Consider the following 24,994-nt stretch of genomic DNA (forward strand, 5'->3'; position numbering starts at 1 on the left):
GAAGCAAATGTGCCATTTTGTTTCGAGGCTTCGAATCAATCCGAAACCCGTCTCCACGGTGACACCTAGTGGTCACTTGCAGGTGTTGATCTGAAACAACCTTTACAAAGAGCTAATAAAAAAATGTTTTTTTTTTTTTTTTATTATTGTATTTTTGTAATATATGAAGCTTGTAACCTGTAGTCTCTTCACATTGCATAATGTGATTTTTGTCATGAAAAATTAATATTAATAAAAATAAATCAAGCCACAATGTCTCCCTTTCTTATAGATTTTTATTCAAAAATATTAATTTCTCTGCTGTTGAAGGACTCAGCCTACTTATTTTTTTACAGATAATTTCTCCAGCCTTTGAAAAAATTCTCTCACAAGGGACACTTGTTGCTGGCATACAAAGATATTTTTTAGCTAGGACATACAAATGAGGAAAGATTACTGCTCTCTCTTTCCAGTAAGTTAGAGGATCATGAGTTCTGGGCAAAAACGCATCGCTGAGGTATTTTTTCACTTCCACTGTGGCATCAGCTGTAGGATTGTGTATCATCTGGGTCTCACGGATACGATTGTCAAAATGTTCCCATAAACTGTCTTGTGTTTCAACTGGTGTTGATGATGATGGGCCTGATGTTGACATTTGTGGTTCTGAATTAAAAGAAAACGGCAATTAGTAACAAATCATAAACTGACAACAAATATGAAGTATAAATTTCATGAATCACATTACATAAGATAACATAGACTGAAACTCACCAGGAGTTGTGTTTGAACGCATCAGTGAAGCACACTCCAGTGTGATGTGCTTTTCAGCATCCAGGGCTTTGGCAGGATTTCCAAAAGCCACATTTTTAAACCTTGGGTCCAGCAGTGTAGCCAGTGCCAAGGCTCTAAAAGTCTCGTACCCTCCACATCTGGAGTGCAGACCTTCTTGTAGATGTGAGCCTATGAGCCAACACAAGAGAAAACCATATTAATTAAAATAATGACAACAATATGAGAGTTATGGCCAATTACACGTATGGTCATAGTGTCCTACCTAATTGTACAGTTGATTCCTGCGTTGCATTTCCTTTTTTCTGTGCAAGCTTGTGCTGCAACATCCTGTACAATGGTATGAGCTTTGAAGCAGACACTCTCTGTTCCTCTGACATCTCTGTTGTTGCTAGTTTGAATGGTTGAAGAAGTGTCAATGACTGTTGAATAATGTCATACTCAAGACTTGTCAGGGGAGCAGTATCACTGTTTAAATTGGCAAGTGCAGCACCCACTGGCTCACATTGCTCATACAAGCGTTGTAGCATGTCGAATGTGCTGTTCCATCTCGTTTCAACCTCCTGTATCATTTTCAGACTTGGTCTGCCCATCAAGCTCTGCATCTCCACAAGCTTGTCCTTTGCTTTGCAGCTGGATCTGAACAACCCCACTATCTTTCTGGCTTTCTGGCGAATTTCATTGATGACTGGGGTTTGATCCAGGGCCTTTTTCACTATCAAATTCAAATTATGAGCAAAACATGGGACATGGCGAAGGTTGAGTAGCTGGGCACTTAGGATCATGTTGGATGCATTGTCAGTCACCATGCAGTGAACTTTGGAGGTTATTCCCCACTCAGCCATTAGCAAGGCTTTAGCCTCCATGAGATGCTGGGCTGTGTGGGTTTGGTAAAACCTCCTTACACCCAGTAAAACAGTTGCCATTGTTGCCTCTGGTGTTATGTAATGGCATGTTACACCAAGATATCCATCCATATTAATGGAAGACCACATGTCAGCTGTAAGGCGAACAAATTCCGCCTTTTGTAGGTCCTCTATTGTCTTCTCCTTGGTTGTGTTGTACCTTTCGCTGACCATTGTTTTAAGCACCTTCTGGGATGGGAGGACATAGCTTGGATCAAGCTTGTTCACAAAGGCCCTGAAACCCTCATCCTCCACGATGGTGAAGGGCTGCAGATCCTTCACCACCATGTTCAGAAGAGCCTCATCCAATTCCCTCTGTCTGCCTTTTAAAAGAGAAGATAAAACATACTTTCAGACAAATATATTGGAAAAATAGTAGCCTACCGTGAAAGTAGTCTACTGGTTCATTTGGAAACCTTCCTAAACAAAGTTATGTTATGAATATTTATGCTCAGTGTGCAGAGAAAGATAAAGTGCATTATAGAAATACAACAATTACAAAAAAAAACAAAATGATGTCTTGGCTGTAGATTGGGTACTCATATGTAGACATATAAAATGTATATTCACAAAGTATAATATTATATTGACAACATTTGTTTTTAAAGTGATTGGCAGTTGTGATTGGGATGTTAGGCATGTCTTAGTCCATGGCCTTTCTAAACAATGGCCCAACACTTAGTTATTATATTTCACTTATAATTAGCCTATATTTCAAACAATGCATACCTTGCTTAGATGGCCCATCAGTGTCAGTAGCAGGCCTTGGTACAGGGGGAACACTACCATCCTCTGCACCCTGCAGAATGGCAGGATGAATGCTCCTCAAATGGCGCATCATGGATGATGTATTGTTGCAGTAGGCTAGCTGCCGATCACAATACACACATCTCACTTTATTTGGGGTTTCCAATTGGAAATGCTCCCACACCACAGATGTACGGCATCTCTTCTGTGGAGCCTCCATTTCTATCTATCTATCTATCTATCTATCTATCTATCTATCTATCTATCTATCTATCTATCTATCTATCTATCTATCTATCTATCTATCTATCTATCTATCTATCTATCTATCTATCTATCTATCTATCTATCTTTCTATCTATTTTATATGTAGCCTATCTATCTAATAATCTATATGTATCTGTAATATATGTATCTATCTATTAATCTATATATATATATATATATATATATATATATATTTCTATCAATGCATCTATTAATGTGTCACTATATGTACTCTGTGTGTCTCTAAGTCAATGTGTAAATGTAAATTAAATCCTAAATATAACTAAACAAATCGCACTATAAATGTCACTATATCACCAAAAATCCGCTATCTCAAAACCAAACTCCTCTCACAAAAACCCACGATATGAAAATGCGTTGACAAAACTTTTATACTGTGTGATTGTGTGATTTGTTCCCGAACCGACCAATCAATGAAACCCTGATTCGGAGGAGCACTCCACCTGATGAAACACTTAGACGCTTCATTTAGCCGTTGTCACGTGACGTGGGTGTTTTGAATCACGCTTCGGATCAGTGTTTCGAATCATCTTTGCTTCGGGATCTCGCAAAGCTTCGGAACGTCTGTTTCGCGCCAGCCATCCTTACATAAGTGTGTCTCATCCTAAGGTGCAATTTCCAGATGCCTGAAGGTCCCACGTTCATCTGTTCAGACAATAATATGCAAGTATAAAAACATGGGAATGTACAACCATCATACCGCTCAGGAAGGAGACGGATTCTGAGTCCCAGAGAGGAACGTTTTTTGGTGCGAAATGTGCGAATCAATCCCAGGACAACAGCATAAGACCTTGTGAAGATGCTAGCTGAAACTGGTAAGACAGTGTCATTATCCATAGTAAAACGAGTCCTGTACCACAATGAGCTAAAAGGTTACTCTGGGAGAAGAAAGCCATTACTTCAAAACCACTATAAAAAAGCCAGACTACAGTTTGCAACTGCACATGGGACAAAAATCTTAATTTCTGGAGACATGTCCTGTGGTGTGATGAAACAAAAATTTAACTGTTCGCCCATTATGTTAAACGGTATATTTGGAGGAAAAGGGCGAAGCTTTGAAGCCTCAGAACACCATCCCAACTGTGAAGTATGGGGGTGGAAGTGTAATGTTGTGGGGCTGCTTTGCTGCAGAAGGGACTGGTGCACTTCACAAAATAGATGGCATCATGAGAAAAGAGAATTTTGTCGATATATTGAAGCAACATCTGAAGACATCAGCGCAAATGGGTCTTCTAAATGGACAATGACCCCAAGCATACCTCCAAATTAGTTACAAAGTGGCTTAAGGACAACAAAGTCAAGGTATTGGAGTGGCCATCACAAAGCCCTGATCTCAATCCCATAGAAAATTTGTGGGCGGCACTGAAAAGGCGAGTGCGAGCAAGAAGGCCTACAAACCTGACCCAGTTACACCAGTTCTGTCAAGAGGAGTGGGCCAAAATTCCAGCAAACTATTGTAGAAAGCTTGTGGAGGGATACCCAAAACGTTTGGCCCAAGTGAAACGGTTTCGGGGCAATTCTACCAAATACTAAGGAAGTGTATGTATGCATCTGATTTTGATGAAAGTGGTAAAAAAAAAATCATAAATTATCCCTCGCTCGATTCTGTCATTTAACAAATGCAAAAAATGTTTATATTTATTGATCTAAAACAGAAAAAGTTTACTCTGATTTAATGTATGACAGTAAAGAAATAAAAGTTTTTGTGTTTTTTTCTGAAGTGCATGTAAAACTCTGGTTTCAACTGTATGGTCTTTGATCTGAGCATCATTCGTCTGCATTTTTCTGTATATTTAATGTTGAAAATACCTATTACATAAAATATTTATATCACAATATGTTCACGAGCGGTCGGGTGCTGCGCTGCCACTTCAATGGCTACAGCGGGGTTAAAGAACGCCATAACTTCATTAATTGTTTGACCGGAGAAGGGCTAATGAAGCATCACTGTTTCAGTCAGTGATTTGGCCCTAAACCATTTTGGTCGAATACATTTCCGAAACTTTTGCATATCACTTACACTAGCAGGGTTCCCATGTGCCCTGGAAAATGAATGACCAATTTTCCAGTCCTGGAAAACACATGGAAAATGAAAGCGAACACGACTTCCTGGAAAATCTGCTTGTCCAACAAAATTATTTTTCTTTTTTTCTAAATGTTCTTGTTCATTGAAGAACAAACAGTTTACAATTGGTCTGAAACAATTAACATTAGTAGCCTAGCTGGAATTAACATTAGTGTCTGGGGTGTGACGAGACACTTACCCCGCGAGACGAGACACAAGATTGGGTTCATGAGAATGAGACAAGATTTTTCCTCGATAAAATATATAAAAAGGAAAATAGTCTTAAATTCAACTGAAAATCACAAAATGCAAAACAATTTAGGTGCATTTTGAAATCAACTTGTAATGAATGTCATTTTACTTCTATTTTAATAAATTATATGCAGTAAAAGAACATGTAAACACTGATAACACAAATATTTTGCCACAAATTCAACCGACTGCTTTCTCCCCTGTTTGATTTCACTTGAGAAATGTAACTGAACTCCTTTCCACAAATTGAACATAAAAAAATAAATAAATTATAATTATATTAAACAGTATAAATAAAATAAACATATAAATAACACAATACTTTTAAGTGCGAACAATAATTGTCACAATAATCAAAGTAGTTCTCTCTCAAAACTAAAAGTGCAAACTGAAACTGACCAAATCTTTTATACAAGCATGAAAAAGAGATAAATGAACTACACAGAACCGCCTGAGATATGGTCATGCCCTGCCAGCTGATTTTATTTTGGCCTTTGCTGTCAGTGTTATTAAGCTTTATTTGAGAAAACAGTAATTTTTCTGAATTTTTGGCCACTCTCTAAATGTATGCATATTTGCTGCAATTCTGCATAATAATAATATAATGATGCAAATAAACCATAAGGTATAAAGACACTGAAATATTATATAAAGAATGTGTCGATCGTGCTTTACCTAAATCAGTTGGACAGGTCCCCTGTGCTCCCTTAACAGTTATTTGTCTCTTAGATTATGAATGAATAGCTTTGGATATAGTAGGCCCCCCGAGTCACAGAAATAAATGTATTTTAGTTATTGGGGATTACTTTTCTAAATGAAACAGATGTATTCTCATTACCTCATCTGGAAGCTCAAACAGTAGCCAAATGTTTGGTAGAGGAGTGTGTTATGTTTGCGTTACAATGAAAAAGTGTACAAGGTACAGAGACAGATACGTAGCATGAGTGCTAACTTTAGCAGCGAGTACACAACTGAACCTTCTATGGCTAATTTGCATAGACTGTACTGACAAGTGCTATAGCCAATAAGAACAGCAGCTCTGAGTATCTATGTACATCAAGGAAGGACATTTTGAGTCATGCCTTTTTAAAGAATTCATATTCTATTGTATGAATTGGTGTGACAAAGTAAAAGAGTTGAGAAACAGCTCAGGCTCTGTAATTTTTTATTTTACTTGATTTACCTCAGGAGTGTTTACTATGTGCTGTGCATGGGAAAAAAGCACATGAGATGAGCCAGCTAATGCAATTATTATGACCATTAACACAGGGGAGAGGGGACAGTTGCAACATGGCTTATTATAGCGTATAGAACATTATCAATTCCTATAATTAAATGTTAGGCTGCATAGATTAGGTCAGCCGGAACCGGGAAAACTTCCCATAAACCCTGATGTACTCGTTACATCAAAAGAAGAAAGGCGACTATGCTAATATTAGTCTCTATGTTTATCCCGAGGTTTACCGCAGTCCGGTAAGCACCTGCGCCTGGACACGACGACAACGCAGTCCTGAAGTGTCAGCTAGTCTCTCCGTTGTGAAGGCCTCCTTCCCTTTACCTCTGTACTGATAAAACGATGTGTCGGGATAATTCAGATTCATGTGGCTACGTGGAAGCAATATAAAATTCTCAGAGCCAGCAGGCTCTGTTTTATGCAAATGAGCGGCCAGATCGCATTAAAGGTTTTTAAACGCATTAAACGGTGTTGTGTTAGCGGCCCCTAACAACTAATGATCATTGCGACGGAAGTGAATCAATCAAAACTAAATTTAGCTGTACAATAACTTTATTCTAGAGCTGCTGTAAAGCCAAAACAAATCTCTGTTACTTTAATTTCCTATTATCACTGTAACGCTACTTTGAAACAGTCCATATTGTTAAAAGAGCTATATAAATGAAGGTGACTTGACTTGACCTAGGTGGATCTCCAGGACGCATATTTTCACATAGATATGTTTCCTGTACACAGGAAATATCTGAGGTTCGTCTATCAGGGCACAGCATAGGAGTATACGAGAATACAATCTGGCCTAGCTTTACCCCCTCTGGGTTTCGGCAAGTATGTAGAAGGAGCCCTGACTCTGTTGAGGAGATTAGGGGTCAGGGCTTCATCATATCTGGACGATCTGCTCATCAGCGCGCCGTGCCTTCAGCAGGCAGAGAGCGATATACACACACTAGTGACGCACCTGGAGAGATTAGGTTTCAAGATAAACCAAACGAAGAGTTGTCTATCTCCATCTCGGGAAATAGTATACTTGGGTCTCAGGTTGAATTCTGTGACGTTTTGAGCTTTCCTATCAGAGGAACGCATCAAGACTTTTCACAGCTGCCTCTCCCTTTTTCAAAAAGGGAGATCAGTCTCTTTCAGAATGTGTCTTCGGCTACTAGGACTGATGGCCTCAACTGTGTCCGTGGTTCCCCTGGGACTGTTGTGAATGAGGGATTTTCAGAACTGGACAGCGTCACAGGGTATTCGTCCCAAGAGCCGCCTCAGCCGCAGAGTGCGCGTCTCAGCAGAATGCACGAGCGCTCTCTGTCATTGGAGAGCCCCGTCTTTTCTCAGGACAGGATGCTCTCTGGGTCCTATCGTACTTAGAAAAGTGGTGACGACAGATGCATCTCTCACAGGCTGGGGCGCAGTGTTCGAGGGCAGAACAGTGTGGTCTCCCGCACTGAGAGAGAAGCACGTAACATTTCTAGAGCTGCTGACAGTTTTTCTAGCTCTGAGACATTTCGTGCATTTTCTCAAGAATCATCACGTATTGGTCAGGACAGACAATACAACGGTGATAGCCTACATAAATCGACAGGGAGGAGTGTGTTCTGCACGCTTCACAGGGTAGCGAAGAAACTGATTATGTGGAGCAGCAGGACCTTCCTGTCATTACACGTGACGCATGTCCCAGGGATAATGAACAGGGGAGCAGATCTATTGTCCAGAGAGACTCCCCTGTACGGGGAGTGGAGAGTTCACCCCCAGGTGACCCTCATTGTGTGGCAGAGATTCGGTCAGGCTGCTGTAGATCTCTACGCATCGCGCAAAGACGCACAATGTCCCCTGTTCTTCTCTGGTCGGCGACGATGCACCATTGGCCTGGCCCGTGAAAGGTTGAATCTGAACGCAGCCGGGCTACCTCCGAAAGTTATTGAGATGATTCAGAACGCGAGGGCTGCCTCGAGTCGTTCTTTATATAATCTCAAATTGAAAGTTTGAGAGGAATGGTGCGCAGATAAGAACATTGTTCCTTTCTTGTGCTCTGTTTTGGACGTGCTGTGTTTTCTTCAGGACCTCCTGGATGAAGGCAGAGCTTTTTCCACGGTTAAGGTTTATCAGTCCGCATGTATTGGCATGTCGGCATATCGGCATGTCATGTGGGTATTGATTCGGGTACTATTGGCCAACACCCTCTAGTCTGTCGATTTATGATAGGTGCACGAAGGCTACACTCAGTACCAAAGGTGCTGGTCCCGCCAGGGGATTTTTCTGTGGTCCTGAACGCGCGCTCTAAAGCCCTGTTCGAGCCCATTAATAACATTGCCTTAAAGCTGCTCGCTTTAAAGACAACTCTGTTACTTGCTCTTACAACACCAAAAAGGGTGAATGAACTAAAGGCTTTATCAGTTCACCCCTCATGTATTAAGTTTGCTCCCGGTGATCAAAGAGCTAATTTTAGAACTAACCTGGCATTCGTGCCCAAAGTATATGATCACGCGGATACAGTAAGAGCAATGGACTTGCCAGCTTTTCATCCACCTCCTTTTTCTTCTCCAGAGGAAGAGAGGTTACACTGTTTATGTCTGGTTCATATGCTGTACATGTATGTACAGAGAACCCGCACATTGCGAAAGAGCAACCAGCTGTTTGTCTCATGGGCTGTCGCTTACAAGGGAAAACCTATAGAATAGAATTGACATTCAGGGTATTTTTACAGAAGGTCTTGCAGCTTTCAAAGTCACCTAGACAGAGTCCTATTAGAGGAAATAACTCATACAAGAAATAATTGTGTATTCTTATATAGCTAAATTACTTAGTTTCTAAATAATAAAATCTTCAACATTCCCTCCTCTGGGGCTTATTTAAGCGAGATCAATGTAAAACGTGTTGCGACAGCATGCAGACATAGGCAAGGCGACTCGCGTGCCTATTGGCTGACATGTGGCAACAGCAGCTGCCTATCGACAGAGGCCCTGCATGACGTGATACCCAATGGGGGCGCTTCGCGCCCATTATGTCACGTCCCGCCAGAATAGGCGTGGCCTTGTCCTATAAATACAGCTCAACAGGCTGATACAAACTGATTTTCATCTCTTCAGCGAAGCTCACACATCGCTGGATCTGGAGTGAGAAGCCGCGCCGTTTGACTGTAAGCCTTCTGCGGGACGAGCCTTCGAGCCTGAAGCCGCTGGCCTTCACCTCGCCGCCTTCAGCCGCCGTACCTGCTACGGTTTCCGGCGTTATATCCTTTTCACTCTTAAGAGTGTTTTCGCTGCTGCGACTCACACTCTCTCTGTCTATTCTCTCTCCTAAAAGAGCTTCATCTTTTTAAAGATGCAAAGATCCTGCGCCTCGTGCCGAGCCACACTCAGCGACGGGGACCGTCATGTCATCTGCGTTTCCTGCCTGGGTGAGGATCATGCGGCTCTCGCCTTCGTCGACGTCGGATGCCCTCACTGTGAGCTGATGCCTATGGTGACTCTGAGGACTCGCCTGGCATCCTTTTCAGAGCCTGCACTACAGCCCGCTGTAGCGCCGCGCCGTTAAAAGCGTCGTGCTCAGCGCAGCCCCGAGCCTTCTCTTGCCCGCCAAAGCTCGCCGGTTCGCCCACCAGCTTCGCCGGCATCGCTCGAGTCGTCTGCCGCCGCTTCCGCCATTGAGGTCGACGAAACAGCTGAGGTTTGTTCTATCCTGGCATCAGACAGTGAGGATTGGGCGAGCTCCGTGGACCTCCCCCCCCACTGTCCGCGTGCCTTCTGGGAGACGGGCTGGAATTGAGTCTGAGTTGATGCGTCTGCTCTCTCAAGCCGTCGACAACCTCGGCCTCGACTGGGAGGTGCCCGCACACAACCGGCTGGACGGATGCTTCCTCAAGAAGGACCACACGCCGTCACAATCCAGACCCGCGCCTTTTCTTTCTGAGCTTCACGAAGAAGTCGCGAGGTCTTGGAACGCCCCCTTCTCAGCCAGGATGCGTACCTCTGTCTCTGCTGCATTCTCCACTGTGGACGGTGCTAAAGATAGAGGGTACCTTTCTCTTCCTCCAGTGGAAGCAGCGGTAGCGTCCCATCTTTGCCCGCCCTCTGCTGGACGGCGGGCTCAGACGGTGTTGCCATCTAAAGCCTGCCGAGTGACGTCAGCCATGCACGGTCGCACTTACACCGCCGCCGGGCAAGCTCTGCCAGCGCTGCACACAATGGCCATCCTGCAGATCTTCCAGGCCGACCTTCTCCGTAGAATGGACGAGGAAGGCATGGAATCGATCAGCATTGCAGATTTAAGGAGCGCTACGGACCTGGCTCCACGCGCTTCAAAATCTGCTGCACAGGCTATTGGCCGGAACATGGCCTCTCTCACCGTGGCTGAGAGACACCTGTGGTTAACGCTGTATGAGATGACGGATTCGGAGCGCGCTGTGTTTCTCGACGCGCCCATTTCGTCAGCTGGCCTCTTCGGATCTGCCGTCAAAGATTTCGTGGACAGATTCCAGGAGGTTCAAAAGACATCACAGGCGATGAAGCACTTCCTCCCGAAGTGCTCTAGCTCCACAGCAGGTCGCTCGAAACAGCCTTCTGCCCGGAGCTCCCAGCCACAGCCTGCACCACCCGCCGCCGCTTCTCAGCGCCGCCAGGCCCGAGAACAGAGGCCGCGCTCTCGCTCTGCCGGACGCCGCCCCCCTCAGCGCGGGCCCCGGCCGAGGATCGAGATCATGCCCGAGGTCCCAAAGCCTTCCTAGGAAAGCGACGGTGTTCAAATCCCGCTGTGGCCGGATTTTCACCGAAACGTTTCGCTCGTCCAGTTCTATCCAATGTGACTGTTCCAGCGTATTTAGCAGCCAACAAGCCGGTTCATTTGCCCGCTTGCCTGCACGCAAAAGCCGTTTTTACGGCTACCCAGATAAATCCAATAAAGAGTGTATTTTCTGGTGTTCCGGCCACGGCCAATGGGTTATGAGTGTTGTAATAATGCCCACGTCTCAGTGACCATTCCCACACACAGACACAGCCCGCCACAGTTCAGGGCTAGCACAAATAAAATCGACTCATTTCGATTGTGCAAAAAATGTAGTGAATGTGCCCACGACACAGTGCCCACAAACACTACACGATGAGTGTCCCACGGTTTCTGTAAAAACGAAACCAACACATATTCAGTCAGCACAAGCCGACCGTGTTCTCATTGCAGTGAGTGTGCCCGCTGTCCCGCGGCCACATTCCCAAACAGACATGCTCAACCCCACGGGGTTTGTCCCGCTCGCTCTCTCTCCACAATCTGTCATAGAGAAATCGAGCGCTACCAGGCTGCCCGCAGTGATCGGCGCGCCCCCCGCCTCGCACACTGTAAACACAGTGTTTATGTCTCAGCACACTGAAGCTCTGCGGCCGCCGCTATGCCATGGCCAGAGCCCGGATCTCATTCTACCTCTAGCTATTCACGCAGATGCGTGGGCAAAGCTTCCCGGGGTATCAGAATGGGTGTTGAACACTATAAAAAGAGGCTATTCGCTACAGTTTGTTCAGCGTCCCCGCTGTTACACGGCGCGAGTCGAAACGACGGTAAACAACAAAGCTACTGAGCAAAGGGGCCATAGAACCTTTATCTCAGGCTCAGAGCGAAGGGGGGCTATACAGCAGATATTTTCTGGTACGGAAAAAAACGGGGGTCTCAGACCCATTCTAGATCTGTAACAGCTGAACAGAGTGCTTGTGAACAGAGGGCATCTCGAGAATCTGGGTCTGACAGTCAATTGGGCGTAGAGTTCGCTGTTTCCCAGCCAGGAAATTTATTTTCTGGGAACAGTGCTGGACTCGCTGTCTATGACAGCGTGTCCGTTGCCGGAGCGCGGACTGGACATTCAGCGCGCCGCAAAATCCTTCTGCCGCGGCTCTATCGTCCCGCTCAAAAGGTTTCAGAAAATGCTGGGCTTCGGTACTTCAGCTGGGCCTGCTTCGCATACGCCCACTGCAGTTTTGGCTGAAAGCGCGAGTTCCACCCCGGGCAGGGACCTCTGGTCTGTTTCGCCTCAAGGTCAACATGAAATGCGTTTCGGCTCTGGAACCTTGGAAAATAGCCGACTGTTATAAGTCGGTCGTGAGTTTGGGGACTCCGTCGAGTGTGAAGGTGGTGTCCACGGATGCCTCCACCTCGGGATCGGGAGCGCTGCTCGAGGGCAGACCGTTCTGTGGCCAGTGGTCAGAACGGGAGAAGCTTCTACACATAAACTGTCTAGAACTGTTGGCAGTCGACAACTTGCTACGGCGCTTTTGTCCCCAGATAAAAGGCCACCACGTCTTGGTCCGGTCGGACAACATGTCAGTTGGTGGCATACATAAATTGCCAGGGCGGCGTCAGGTCCCGAAACCTTGACAGGCTGACGGAATGCCTCCTGTCCCAGCAAGGGAATGGCTGCACCCACAGACGATCCAACTGCAGTGGGAGACATTCGGCAGAGCGCAGGTGGGCCTGTTCGCGTCCAAAGAAAACGCTAACTGTCCGAACTTTTTCTCCAACAGGAGGGATGCGCTGGCCCACGTATGGCCCTGCTGCCCCCTCTATGCTTTTCCCTCCGTCTCGCTCCTGCCCCAAGTGCTGGAACGAATCAGGGAAAACGGATGCCCAGTGCTGCTCGTGGCTCCGTTCTGGACGAACCAGATTTGGTTCCCAGTCCTAATGCGGCTGACCAGCACTGCCCCATGGCCTATACCGGTGAGGAGAGACCTCCTCTCTGAGGCAAAGGCCTCGATTTGGCATCCTCGCCCGGATTTATGGTCCCTACATGGATGGGCTATCAATGCTATAGGCTATCAACCCGCTAACCTCCCGGAGGGAGTGTTAAACACGATCACGCAGGCCAGAGCCCCGTCTACTAGACGGCTCTATTCCTCGAAATGGTCGGTGTCTTCTGCCTGGTGTCAAGCTCAGGGCTTTTCACCCGTAGACTGCGGGGTTACGGAAGTGCTCTCCTTCCTTCAGGAGCTGCTGGATAAGGGCAGAATCCCATCCACGCTCAAAGTATACGTGGCGGCCATAGCGGCGTTTTCAAAACCGACGTCTGGCCAGTCACTGGGGAAAAACGACCTGGTCGTGCGATTCCTCAGGGGAGCTCGGAGGCTGAATCCTCCCAGACCCCCCTCAGTCCCTGTGTGGAACCTTTCTACGGTTTTGGAAGCTATGAAAGGTGCCCCATTCGAGCCAATCCATTTATATATTTATAACGTTTTATAACCTAGGGGTTCACACCTTACAGGCCAAGCTGCTGTTGGTCTAGAATTCAGTACTTTCTGCCCCGCTGTGCCGGCTGCTGCTGAGTTTTTGCTAGTGTATCGCTCACAGCTCCATGGGTGTTGAGTAACCCGTACTCATACCCAGTTCAGGCTGAACACTTTCACCCTCTCTGCGTGAAACACTGTTAACATAACTAGCTCCTGTGGGATGCTATTTTATGGGGAATGATGCTTTCAGCCTCTCTTCTCCGACTCTCTGTGAGTCTATGGTTATTATGCACTATATGAGCCCCGGGCTACTGCCCTTGGGACTTTGGTGTCGGATCCCAGTACGCACGGCGTCTTGCATTGTGTTCCCCATAGCGTATGATATTAAGCAGTACGAGAGATACTCTCGTAAGAGAACGTACTCGGTTAATAACGTAACCTCGGTTCTCTCTAGAGAGGGAACGAGTACTGCGTATCTTGCCGTGCATACAACAGCGCTGGTTCGCTTCAGCGATGAAAACCAGTTTGTATCAGCCTGTCGAGCCATATTTATAGGCCAAGGCCAAGCCTATTCTGGCGGGACGTGACGTAATGGGCGCGGAGCTCGATAGGCTGCTGCTGTTGCCACAGGTCAGCTAATAGGCACGCGAGCCGCCTTGCCTATGTCTGCATGCTGTCGCAACGCGTTTTACATTGATTCAAAATTAAGGATAATTTTTGGCTTCAATATCTCGTGGAAAAGAGGTTTTCCCCATAGCGCAAGATATTACGCAGTACTCTTTCCCTCTCTAGAGAGAACCGAGGTTACGTCAGTAACCGAGTACGTTTTCATTATCTTAATATTACAGCATTTCCATTTGTTTAAAGGTGCCTTGTGTAATATCCGCAAAAAAAATCAGTTCATACTCCACATTCCAAACCAGATGGGGGCAGTCTACCTCCAGAAAGTGAGTTGATCTACTCTAGAGTAACAAACGAGAAACGGCATAGTCTCTGTGCTCCGCCCCTACCTTCACAACGACCCTAGAGCCATAGCCGAAGCCGAGCCAACTCCTAATAGAGGACGTTTTGAGTCCAGAGGAACGTTGGTTGATGTCAAGTGATTTTTAAATGACATCTTCAAGCTACTCCCCTTCACCAGTGAATGTTCATATTCGTTTTGTTCATATTACATTTTTATTGTTAGTTTGATTTACATTAATTTGACAGACAGCATTCGCTGCTGTTGACCAAGCTAGCGCCATTCAGAGCTGCCAACTCTCACGAATTCACCGTCACCGATTCTGTCAATGTTATTACGCAATTCAAACAAAAAATACCGTTTTGGCGCTTGTAAATGTTAACGTTACACCACAGATCCCTAGCACACATGAACCGATCATCTCTACTAGCTAATAGTAAAAACACACAAACACTGTTGAAAGATACAGTATGCTACAACTTACCAAAATGTATTCTTCATACATAATACCGACCAATCATTTTTTTAATCAGTGTGCAGAGGTCAATAACATAGCTGGAGAACAAATATGTCAGATTTACCTCAGGAAAGCAATTAAGTAAACATAATATAGCTCACGTAGTTCTCATCACACCTTTCAATGTAGCCATCGCTAACTTTAGAACTTATATCGAACAGCCTTCGATACATTTCTATGTTATAACTTCCCGAAAAAACTAAACAAACATATAAAACAAACTTCTAGCGAAATACTAACAGCATCTTACTTACCAATCCAAAAGAAATGTTGCAAGTTCGGAGTCAAACCTCATTTCTTTCATTTCCATTAGTTGTCTCCAACGATGGAAAGCAGTGCCAATGTTAACTCTGGTTCTGCTCCTTTTTTTATCCGATTTTATTTGTGATTCCGAGCGTGTTTTTTTTCCCTGCAGGAGGTGGTTGTGGTAAGGGTCTCTTGCCAAGGGCTTCAGCCATTCTTCTGCTCTCTTCCCTGAACTAGACTGTAGTAGTGGGGTGTACTTTCCACACGATTGACATCAGGTTCAAGTACGCCCACAAGCCGTGCGACTTATTCGTGTATTGCAGTTTAGCTGGTGTTGCCCGCATACCGCCTCCCTTGGCCGAAACTGGTATTATCACATCTGTCGGGTGGGGCTAGTAATTTAGCATGCTAATTCAGGTTGATATCTCTGCAACACTATAACTTTTCATTTTTTTAATGACATCATCGTCCTTATTTCTTCTCATTCTTTTGATCCGTGTAACTCATTTTTTTTATATATATTTTTAACTCAATTCTGACACATGGCACCTTTAACCGTGGTTTTCCAACTAGTGATCTTAATATAAAAAGATAACCCCCTTTCAATATTGAATCTCCAAAAGACATCCTTATTTGAGCCTAACTATGCTCATAATTCTCTAAACTTTACATTAAGTTTTCCTTAACTTCTGCTCTTAGGTTTTTCTTGACTCAATCATAATTGCAAAATTTTCCTCCCTGTGCAATATTATTTAGTAAAAGTGCAACACTAATCTCCAAACATAAGTCATTCTACTTTTTTCACATAATTGTTTTTCTCCTAATGCAGACAAAGCATTATAATAAATCTCTGCTTATTATAGTAGTCTAATTGATTCATTATGCATTTTTGTTTTGCATGATCCATATGACTATTAATCCAAAATATGGCTGGGTAAACATAACTCTCTCATTTTTATCGCTTTTTATAAAAGAATATCAATCCTAAATTCAAAGAATTAATCTTTTAGTCAGTCCTTTTTAGTGAACAAAACACTATACACCCATCTAATAAATTGCAATACATTTCAATTACTGTCTATTTTATTACCAAATTTAAACAATTACCATTTTGACCTTTTTAATCTCGCGTATTGCTTCCTTTTCTCTTTGTAGCTCCTCAGTTCAAGACTAAACTGAATACCTTTTCTTCGTTTCTACTAATTTCTAAATAAACTATCATGAATAAACTAAGTATGTCTCATGTAATCACTCTAACTAACAAAGCTTCAGAGCAATGTTACATTTATCTCATAAAAGACATTCAATAAACTCATTAGACAATTAGAAAAATAACTCTAGAGAACAACGTTTTGCCCTCTTACATATTCCTTATATGTACATTTCTTTTTCTGTAAATCTAACAATCTAAAAGCTTTTATATCAACCATTTAAACCATTAGCATTATAACTTAATTATTATTAAAACTTCCACGTTCATATGCAGCTTATTTTCAATCTTCAATACTTCTGTTTAGTTGACCTATTATCTGACCTTATTTCTGATAGACTTCCAATCTAAGGATTACTTCTCTGTTAGAAATTTAATTTTTACTCCTGCCCCTCCTCTGTTGATTTCATTGCTTTTACCCATCTATATCATGTCCACATAATCCTTACCAAATGTTTTAATAGTTCTTCTGGTACTGACTTATGGGATATTTTTGACTTAGTTTTTGCCACAAATTTCACAAAACTTTGCAAACATACCTTTTAATTTAATTTGCCTTTAATTTTAACTTCATTTTAATTGAATTTCCTTAATTAATTTTACCTTCATTTTAATTTCCTTACCTTGCTCCCCCCTTTGCGCACTGGTTTAATACCATTGCACATCTGGATTGAGAATATTGAAAAGTATTGTTGGTTCAACAATCTATGCTTCATGTGAATGCCAAATATCTACTTTTGGCCCCCCTCTGGAGCCATTTAGATTGTTTACAAGGGCCTGCTTGTTATTGGATTTAATAACTTCCTGTAAGCCTATAAACTTTCTATAAGCACTGCTTAATATAATTTTAATTAGTCAATAGCATATTGAATCAATTCATAATCTTATGAATCAAAATTAAAATCGAATATTTGTTACTTGCTTTAATTTCAACTGTAGCGTTAAATTAATTAAGTATACCCTTGTATTGACAAGTTTCATCTGAGTACCCCTTAAGATTTATTTTAAAAGTTATTTTTGGTTCTATTTTTTTCCTTCATGAATTGTCTTAATTACCACTGTACTTTGTTAATTTCTTAAATTAATCGTTATCATTATTTTAGTATTTTTGCTTAATTTGTCATTATCGTTGTTTTTACGTTGCTTTAATATATTTTTCTCTTCAATCATTTTTTGTTCTGGCGGGGTTATTATTAAGTTGCTACTGAATCTATTCAAGGGCTGAAGTTGACTATTGTTTGAGCTTGTACTCATCTCTGTTGAGTCTCTCTTCTTTGCACAGCTCCTCTCATTTCTGCGTTTCTGGTCAAGTTTGTCTTCTTTTCCCATTCATGATATTTGATCACTGTGTTAGCTCTCTTCTCATCTTTACATCTTTCATCATGATGACTCTTGAGTCGTTCGTTGCAATGGACTTTTTTTGTCTCATTGTCAGCATGTCTTTGATCCCTCACTTCAGTTGTGGGGGGTTGCTGAAGTCAGTTGGTGTATTTTTAAGTTGAGAAACATGGGGCCCTATCTTGCACCCGGCGCAAATAACTTTGTACACTGACACATGTATCATTCCTATTTTGCACCCGCGCAAAGCGGACTTTCCCTCCACAGACACACGTCGGTTAACTAAGAAATACACTTGCGCTCCCCGGGGCGGTTCAGCGCAAAGAGGAGGCGTGTTTGTGGCGCAAACTTTCCCTCATGCTATTTTGCTGTTCTATAAAAACAAATGCGCCACTGACCAGAAAAAAAACTAGTCTAAAGTCAATGGCGCGTTGCGCGTACATTCAGATGCTATTTTAAGCGCGCATGCTTGGCCATAATACAGAGTGTGAACAACGCGCATACACTGTAGATGATTCTCTCATCTACACATGCATTTAACTTTTTGCAAATGATACATTATTATAAGGAAAAATATTAAAACACGAGGGAAATCGTTGTTGTGTCCATGACGATGGGGAAAATAGGCATAAAACTTAATCATTTACCCAAATTATTATATGCATGTTTAACCGAAGTTAATTTGGGTGGGTTTGTCCCAACCCCAATGTCACTTCTCTTTCTTTTACAGCCCTGACGAGAACATCGATCTCCTCGGCTGAGAACCGATTCTGAAGCGCGCCTGGTAAATGAGCCGTTATAATAGTATTGCGCCATGGAACAAGCGCACCTCGTTCATCATGCTCTTAAAGGGAATGTGATATCAAGCTCTTATTGGTTTGTTTACCGTTACGCCCAAACCACACCTATGAATAATGAAGCTACTTCAGACCAACCCCTTTTAGATTTGCGGCAGGCGCAAGAGGCATTTATCCCGCCGGGAAAATAGCAACAGCGCCGGGATCCGCCCACAAAGTTACTTGCGCTTTGCACTTTGACACTTGCATTTCAGATCGTTAAAATAGGGCCCATAGACTCAAATGTCACTCTGTTGACCAATGCACAAGTCTCTTCTGAAATTTCAAAGCACAGTCAGTCACTGGTTCTTTCTGTTACTCGTCCCAGAAACCTTCCTGGAATCGAGCTGCTGCTATCTGTGAATCAAAGCTTAATTATTTTTGTTAGTGACAACAACATGTGATTTCAATCATCTGCTCATCTGTCACATTGTCCTTATTAATGTTCCCTGTAGAATGGTCATGTGGGCTGAGTGGTGTCCTTTCTGCTTTCATTAACAGCAGGAATGTAATCCATATATTCCCCTTTGTTTTTCATACAGTTTGACTTTTCATCATTATATTTGCAATGTTTGTAATTTTTTCTCATAATAAATTTCCAATGTACTCTTACAATTAGTCAATTCAACTCAGTTATCTCTTTGTCTTGAGTTCCACTATCAGCCCACTATTTATTAGGCATCTTGGATAACACTCAACCCACTTTGTTACAAGACAAAAGTTACAAGACAATATTTCATTCTTTTGACAAAGATCAGCTCCATCATGATATGCTGTAAAGGAAGTCAAACGTGTTATGTACTGCGCAATTATGGCACTGTTTTTTTCTCTTTTTATTTTTCTCTTTTCATTCTTTTTTTTTTTCCCTCCAATTGCCACTATAGTTCCAACAAGGGAATTTAACCAAATCCATCCATGGTCATTATTTTATTGGGCAGAATTTGCCCTGTGGGCCCACATATTACATTTTAAATACAGCTGTATTGCCTAAATAATTGATTTGCCTTCGTGTTTCTTCAAACATCATCTCTCCCTCCATTCACACTCAGTCACTCTCACACACACTGGCCAGCATACACTCCTGCAGGTTGTGCTCTAAATGCGGCACTGATAATTTTAGCCTCAAGATCTGATCAGGTCAACACATATGTCAAACACTATTGAGAAGTGTCAATGATCATGAGGTTTAGTCTAACACCGTTGTTATAATCCCTTTTTTCTTTTTACAAATTCCAATAGACAAAAGTAAGTATTTTAGAATAATAGGCCTGCCATTGTAGTTTTTCAAATGCATTTTTTCATTTGTTGGTCTAATTTTTCCTATTCTTTTTGTTGTTTTTCTGCTTTAAGAAGAAAATTGGAGATCTCTGCGTAATCTTGGATCCATGGCCAACAACATTTCCATCTCAACATCCCAGTTTTGACAGCATTTACGTTTTCATAATTTTGGACTTTTGGAGTAATTTTTTCTCCAATCTATATCTCTAAAAACTTAAGGAAACAAAATGGAGTGACCAGTATAATTGTTTTTCCAACAATAATAATAATTCTTTGAATTTTTTCCGGATGTTTTTTCTTTGCTATAGAATAATTTTTCTCATGCTTTTAGCCCTATAGTTGTCTTATATTAATAGCCCTCACAATAACAAATCCAGCCTCAGTTTGAACTATTTAGTGAGTTGAGCACCCACTTGTCTCTTTCAGTGTATTTTCTTTCTTTTTTATAGGGCTCGACTTGAACCTACTAAAAAAGCAGAGAGGGTTAGTTTAGCAGGAATATAAAGAATTGCTTATGAGACCAGTGAATAATCAGAATGAATAAAGTTAATCTAATAATTAACTAAATTTGAAGCAGTCTCTATAGAGTGATGATGGAGTTGCCACACCTGTGTTGGGAAGGGCGTCAGTCAGTTTTTTTTTAGGATCATCAGTCTGTTGAAGCTTCTTGGCTGTCACTCTACAGAACATGTGTCGTCAGCCAAGCACTCACTCAAAGGCTTGATGTAAACTGGAATATAGGCTCTGTTGTTTCTCTGCCTCTTCTGAGTTTGGGATTTTGATAGATTTTGCCACAGTTTTGCATCTCAGGATGTCAGAAAACGTCTCCAGTGAAATAGTGAAAGTTTCACCTTTTCCAGCATTAAACAGTCTTTCTCCATGCTGAGATTTTCAGAAATTGGTCAGCTTCAGAAAAGCCCCCCTCTCTCTCTTCTTCTCTCTGCAGTCGTCTTTGACCTTTCACCTCTTCCATTCCACACTGAAGCCATCTTAAACTTGAACACTCAGATAGATCCGCATGAATCAAATTGAACATTTATAAATACTTGTTCCTGAGCTATTAGCTCTTTATCTAAATTCCATTTTTAACCATCTTTTTCCTAGTTCTCTTATACTATATAATAATCAATGGTTGACAACAGCAGTCCTCCCATTCTATTTTTAGTAAAGCAAGTTCTTCGTTGCAGGAAAAAGCAAGCTATTTCTTCATTGCAATTTCAGCAATAATCTAACTTTGTGTAATACAATTAAATAATTTTCCCTATCATAAAATCAGACTTCAATATTTCTCCTATATTTGCATGCTGTGCTCAAAATAATCTCACATGGTGAATACAATTTCCCTCATCCATTCCCAACAATTCCCATTTACTACAATTCTAAGATTGCTGTAAATTATTTATGACTGTTGAAACTTTGTCACTCAATCTTGTTCACTTTTAGCACATGCACAAGTTATTTTTTCTTAGCACAAACTTAATTATCTACAATAGCATTATTTTTCTCACTTTGTCTTCAGGGATAATGAGATACAAATTTTAGATGTCTTCAGATATAAGATATAATATATTAAGCATTTGCATTTTTATTTATCTATTAATATATATCATTATATTTATTAATTAAATATATATTTTATTATTTTAACTTATTTCATACTACAACAATCAGCAAGATTAATATCTTGAAACAATTGTTTTCTTTTACTATTTCCTTTATTTTACTACCCATCATTTATACAGTACTTGTCCCTCAAGCTCATTCACACATTCCTTGTCCCCTATTTTTAACCACAGGCACAGTCAAGCAGACACACAGGATCCCACATGCAAACACTCTCTACTCACACAACACAGTGACAATACAATAACTTTAAACTATAAGACCTCTGCGATTCACTTCCTCCGACACAACAGAGTCATTTACTAGTCCCTTGTTAACCTATAACAAGGCTAAACTTTTTCTGCAATAATCGCCATCCATCGAGGCCCTCTCGGCAAAAATCCACAGAAAACTTACCCAGTCCCTTGTTAACCTATAACAAGGCGGTAACTATAAGCTAAACTTATCTGTGCGCATGCTATCTTATTATCCGTCAAGGCCCTCTTGATTTAGCAAACACAGATCCTTACATACGTACGACAAAACCTTTAGCGGCACATCAGCAGTACCAATATTCATACAATCTGCATCAGATTATATAAACACTAGCAAACACTAACGGGAGCTCCGCCGCGCTATAACAAATTACTTGATATCGTCAACAACAATGCATGCTCATATTTCTAGTAATTTTTAGTTCTTTAAACTTGGAGAAGCTTTTTAAAGGGTCTTACCACTCTGGCTCACTGGTGACAACACACACTTTTTCAAAAGCAAAAATTGCTCACCTCAAAGTACAGTGGCCACTGTTGTTTGTGTCGGTCACCAGTGTCGCCTTTAGTGGTTCATTCAGCTTCAAAACCCAAGTCCTGCCAATTTCTCTGACTCCTGTTCTCTTTCTAACATTCTTTCGGTATCTCGCTATGGGAACGCCTCTGCGCGTGACCGATCGCGGAAGCACCAATTACACCATGTCTGCCAACCATTGCAGACCAATCGCTGCAGCGATCAGGGAGTCCCGGCTCCCTTTATATAAACCGCAGCTACCTGCTGTTTCATCATTCTCGCTCTCTTCCCTGTGGAAGATTTCTGAAGCTGTCCTCAGGAAACTTTGGGAACTATTTGCTTAGCAGTTTTCAGACAGAGCCGATAGGTAACATAGGGAAAATGATAGCTCTCAAATCGCAGCACAGCTCCGTACCAGTCGTCCCGTTGTGTGAAAACTCACCGTACGATGAGAGTGCAGGCTCCATCATGGCCATGCCCAACGATGAAGATGCCATTCTTCCCCCGAACCAGTCCAGGCCGCCGCATGCACAGGATGAGAGTTCACCCTCCCCTGTACAGATGGACACAGATCAAATCGAAAGTCTGTCGCAGGGCAGCGGCTAGATTGTCAATCGACTGGCCATCCCAACAGGCAGGTCAAGGGGCTGAAAGAGACCTGTATGATGGAAAGAGACTTTAGTCACGTCTCCCGACCAGCGATCGATTGATGTAATTCATAAAATTACATCACTTCTATAATTCAATGTTAGGCTGCATAGTTTAGATAAGCGGAACCAGGAACACTTCCCATAAATCCTGATGTACTTGGTACATCATAAGAAGGATAGCGTCTACGCTAATATTAGTCTCTATGTTTATCCCGAGGTTCCCGAGGCCGTATCGGGATCTGATGAAGGACCTGCGCCTGGACACGACGACAACGCAGTCCTGAAGTGTCAACAAGTCTCTTAACAACTAATGATCGTTGCGACGGAAGTGAATCAATCAAAACTGTCAGGGGTAATAAGAACAGGAAGCAAGATGCAAGTGAAACATTTATTGTATATGAAGTAGTTGGTAGTAAGTCCAGAGAAGACAGGTTAGTGGCGCAGGGACTCCGATGGTCAGATGGATCTGATGAAGAGAGTGCAGCGGTGCGGTGAATGAGTCCAGTGACGAGAAGAATCCAAACGTAATCCACAGTAACATGAACCAGAACAAGGAAGGCACAAGACTCGAGACGTAGACTGGAACAACACCGGGATACCACAAACAACGATCTGACAAGGTAGATGAGAAAGTGATGAGTATATATACACATGATGAGATGAGCTGCAGCTGTTGACGGGAGTGATGAGTGATCGCTGATGATGCTAATGAGACATAGGATTTATGAACCGTGACAAAAACAAAATTTAGCTGGACAATAACTTTATTCTAGAGCTGCTGTAAAGCCAAAACAATCTCTGTTACTTTAATTTCCTATTACAGGGTTCGTACAGACTCTTGTCAAATGAAATTTCAGGACTTTCAAGGACTTTTCAAGCACTACTTTTGGGGATTTCAAGGACTTCAATCAGCACTTATCAAAAAATATCTTTATTATTATTTCTATTTATTTCTTTTTTTTTAACTCAAATTAAATATATTTGGTATCTGATGTTTCACTTCATAGAGGTCAATCCATTGACCAGCGCTGTCAGGCATGGGAAATCCCTTTAACCATTGAAAGGATATTGAAACTGATTTTTTTCCCCATTAATATATATGATTGACCTGAAGAATGAGAGTTGTATTATATACTTATCATACGTAATATCATGCTCATAGCCATGAGAAATAGCTCTATATCTCAGACGGGCTGCAGAGTTGATTTAGAGTGAAACAATTGTATTTTTTCAACAACAAAAAAACAACACAATATTTTGAATTAGAGATGCACCGATACCACTTTTTGCAGAACGAGATACCGATACCGTAACCAATCCCTGAATTTTCACTGCATTTGTAATTTTTAAATGTATAAGTAGATAAACCAAAAGTATATAAATCATATTAGTCGGCTTAATTTGTTCATCAAATATATATTTCTTTCAATTATTTTCATGCTTAATTAAGCCTGCTAAAATGCTTCTGTTATTGCACATTCTATTGCTCTATCATATTTTATCTTTCATTGAATAGCAAGCATATATTTAGACTAGAGCAGCTCCAGTAGGGCCAGTGCTGAGGATTGGGTCAGTGGTACAAATACTACTAGTAATAATAAACTTTATTTTCTATAGCGCCTTTAAAAGTAGCATCTCAAAGCGCTTCACAAGAATAGAAACATGATAAAACATACAATGCATTAATAACAGAGAAAAATAAAATACCAAATATTTCACCCAGCCCTATCACCCATGGATAATGTTTAGACACCAGTGAAGTATCAATTATTTAATCCAATTTTGATACTACAACAAAAACTTCCAGTCCCACTGTAAACCCAGATTTTGTTTCTAATTAAACTTACGAGTGATCATTACTTATTATTTTATGTTTAGTAAAAACCTGCTATCATTACTAAACAACAGTTGTTTGTACTATTTAGCTGAAAGATTCATTGCACTAATCAGGTTTAGTAGCATAGACTGTAAAACTACCCCAAGACTATGAAGCTCACATTTCAGTTCATCCAACAGGTATTGCTCAGACTTTGTAAAATCAGCTCGCAATGTAAAGAGATGTCAAGTCTACTGTAAGAAGCTGTTGACTACATTTTTTTTTGCCACACTAGTAAA

General features: G+C 41.9%; 1 long non-coding RNA gene across 1 annotated transcript; it reads right to left on the minus strand.

The window, feature by feature from the left end:
• Positions 1-275: 275 nt before the first annotated feature.
• On the minus strand, positions 276-1,353 carry LOC143712723 (uncharacterized). Its single transcript, XR_013195054.1, has 3 exons — positions 1,034-1,353; positions 751-939; positions 276-642 (listed from the first exon to the last, which is right to left on the minus strand). It is a non-coding gene; the product is annotated as an uncharacterized LOC143712723 (long non-coding RNA).
• Between the last annotated feature and the right edge of the window lie 23,641 nt (positions 1,354-24,994).

The sequence above is a fragment of the Siphateles boraxobius genome, unplaced genomic scaffold (genome assembly GCF_051911475.1).
Source record: "Siphateles boraxobius isolate OS27281-9 unplaced genomic scaffold, OSU_SipBor_1 50, whole genome shotgun sequence".
NCBI classification, from domain to species: domain Eukaryota; kingdom Metazoa; phylum Chordata; class Actinopteri; order Cypriniformes; family Leuciscidae; genus Siphateles; species Siphateles boraxobius.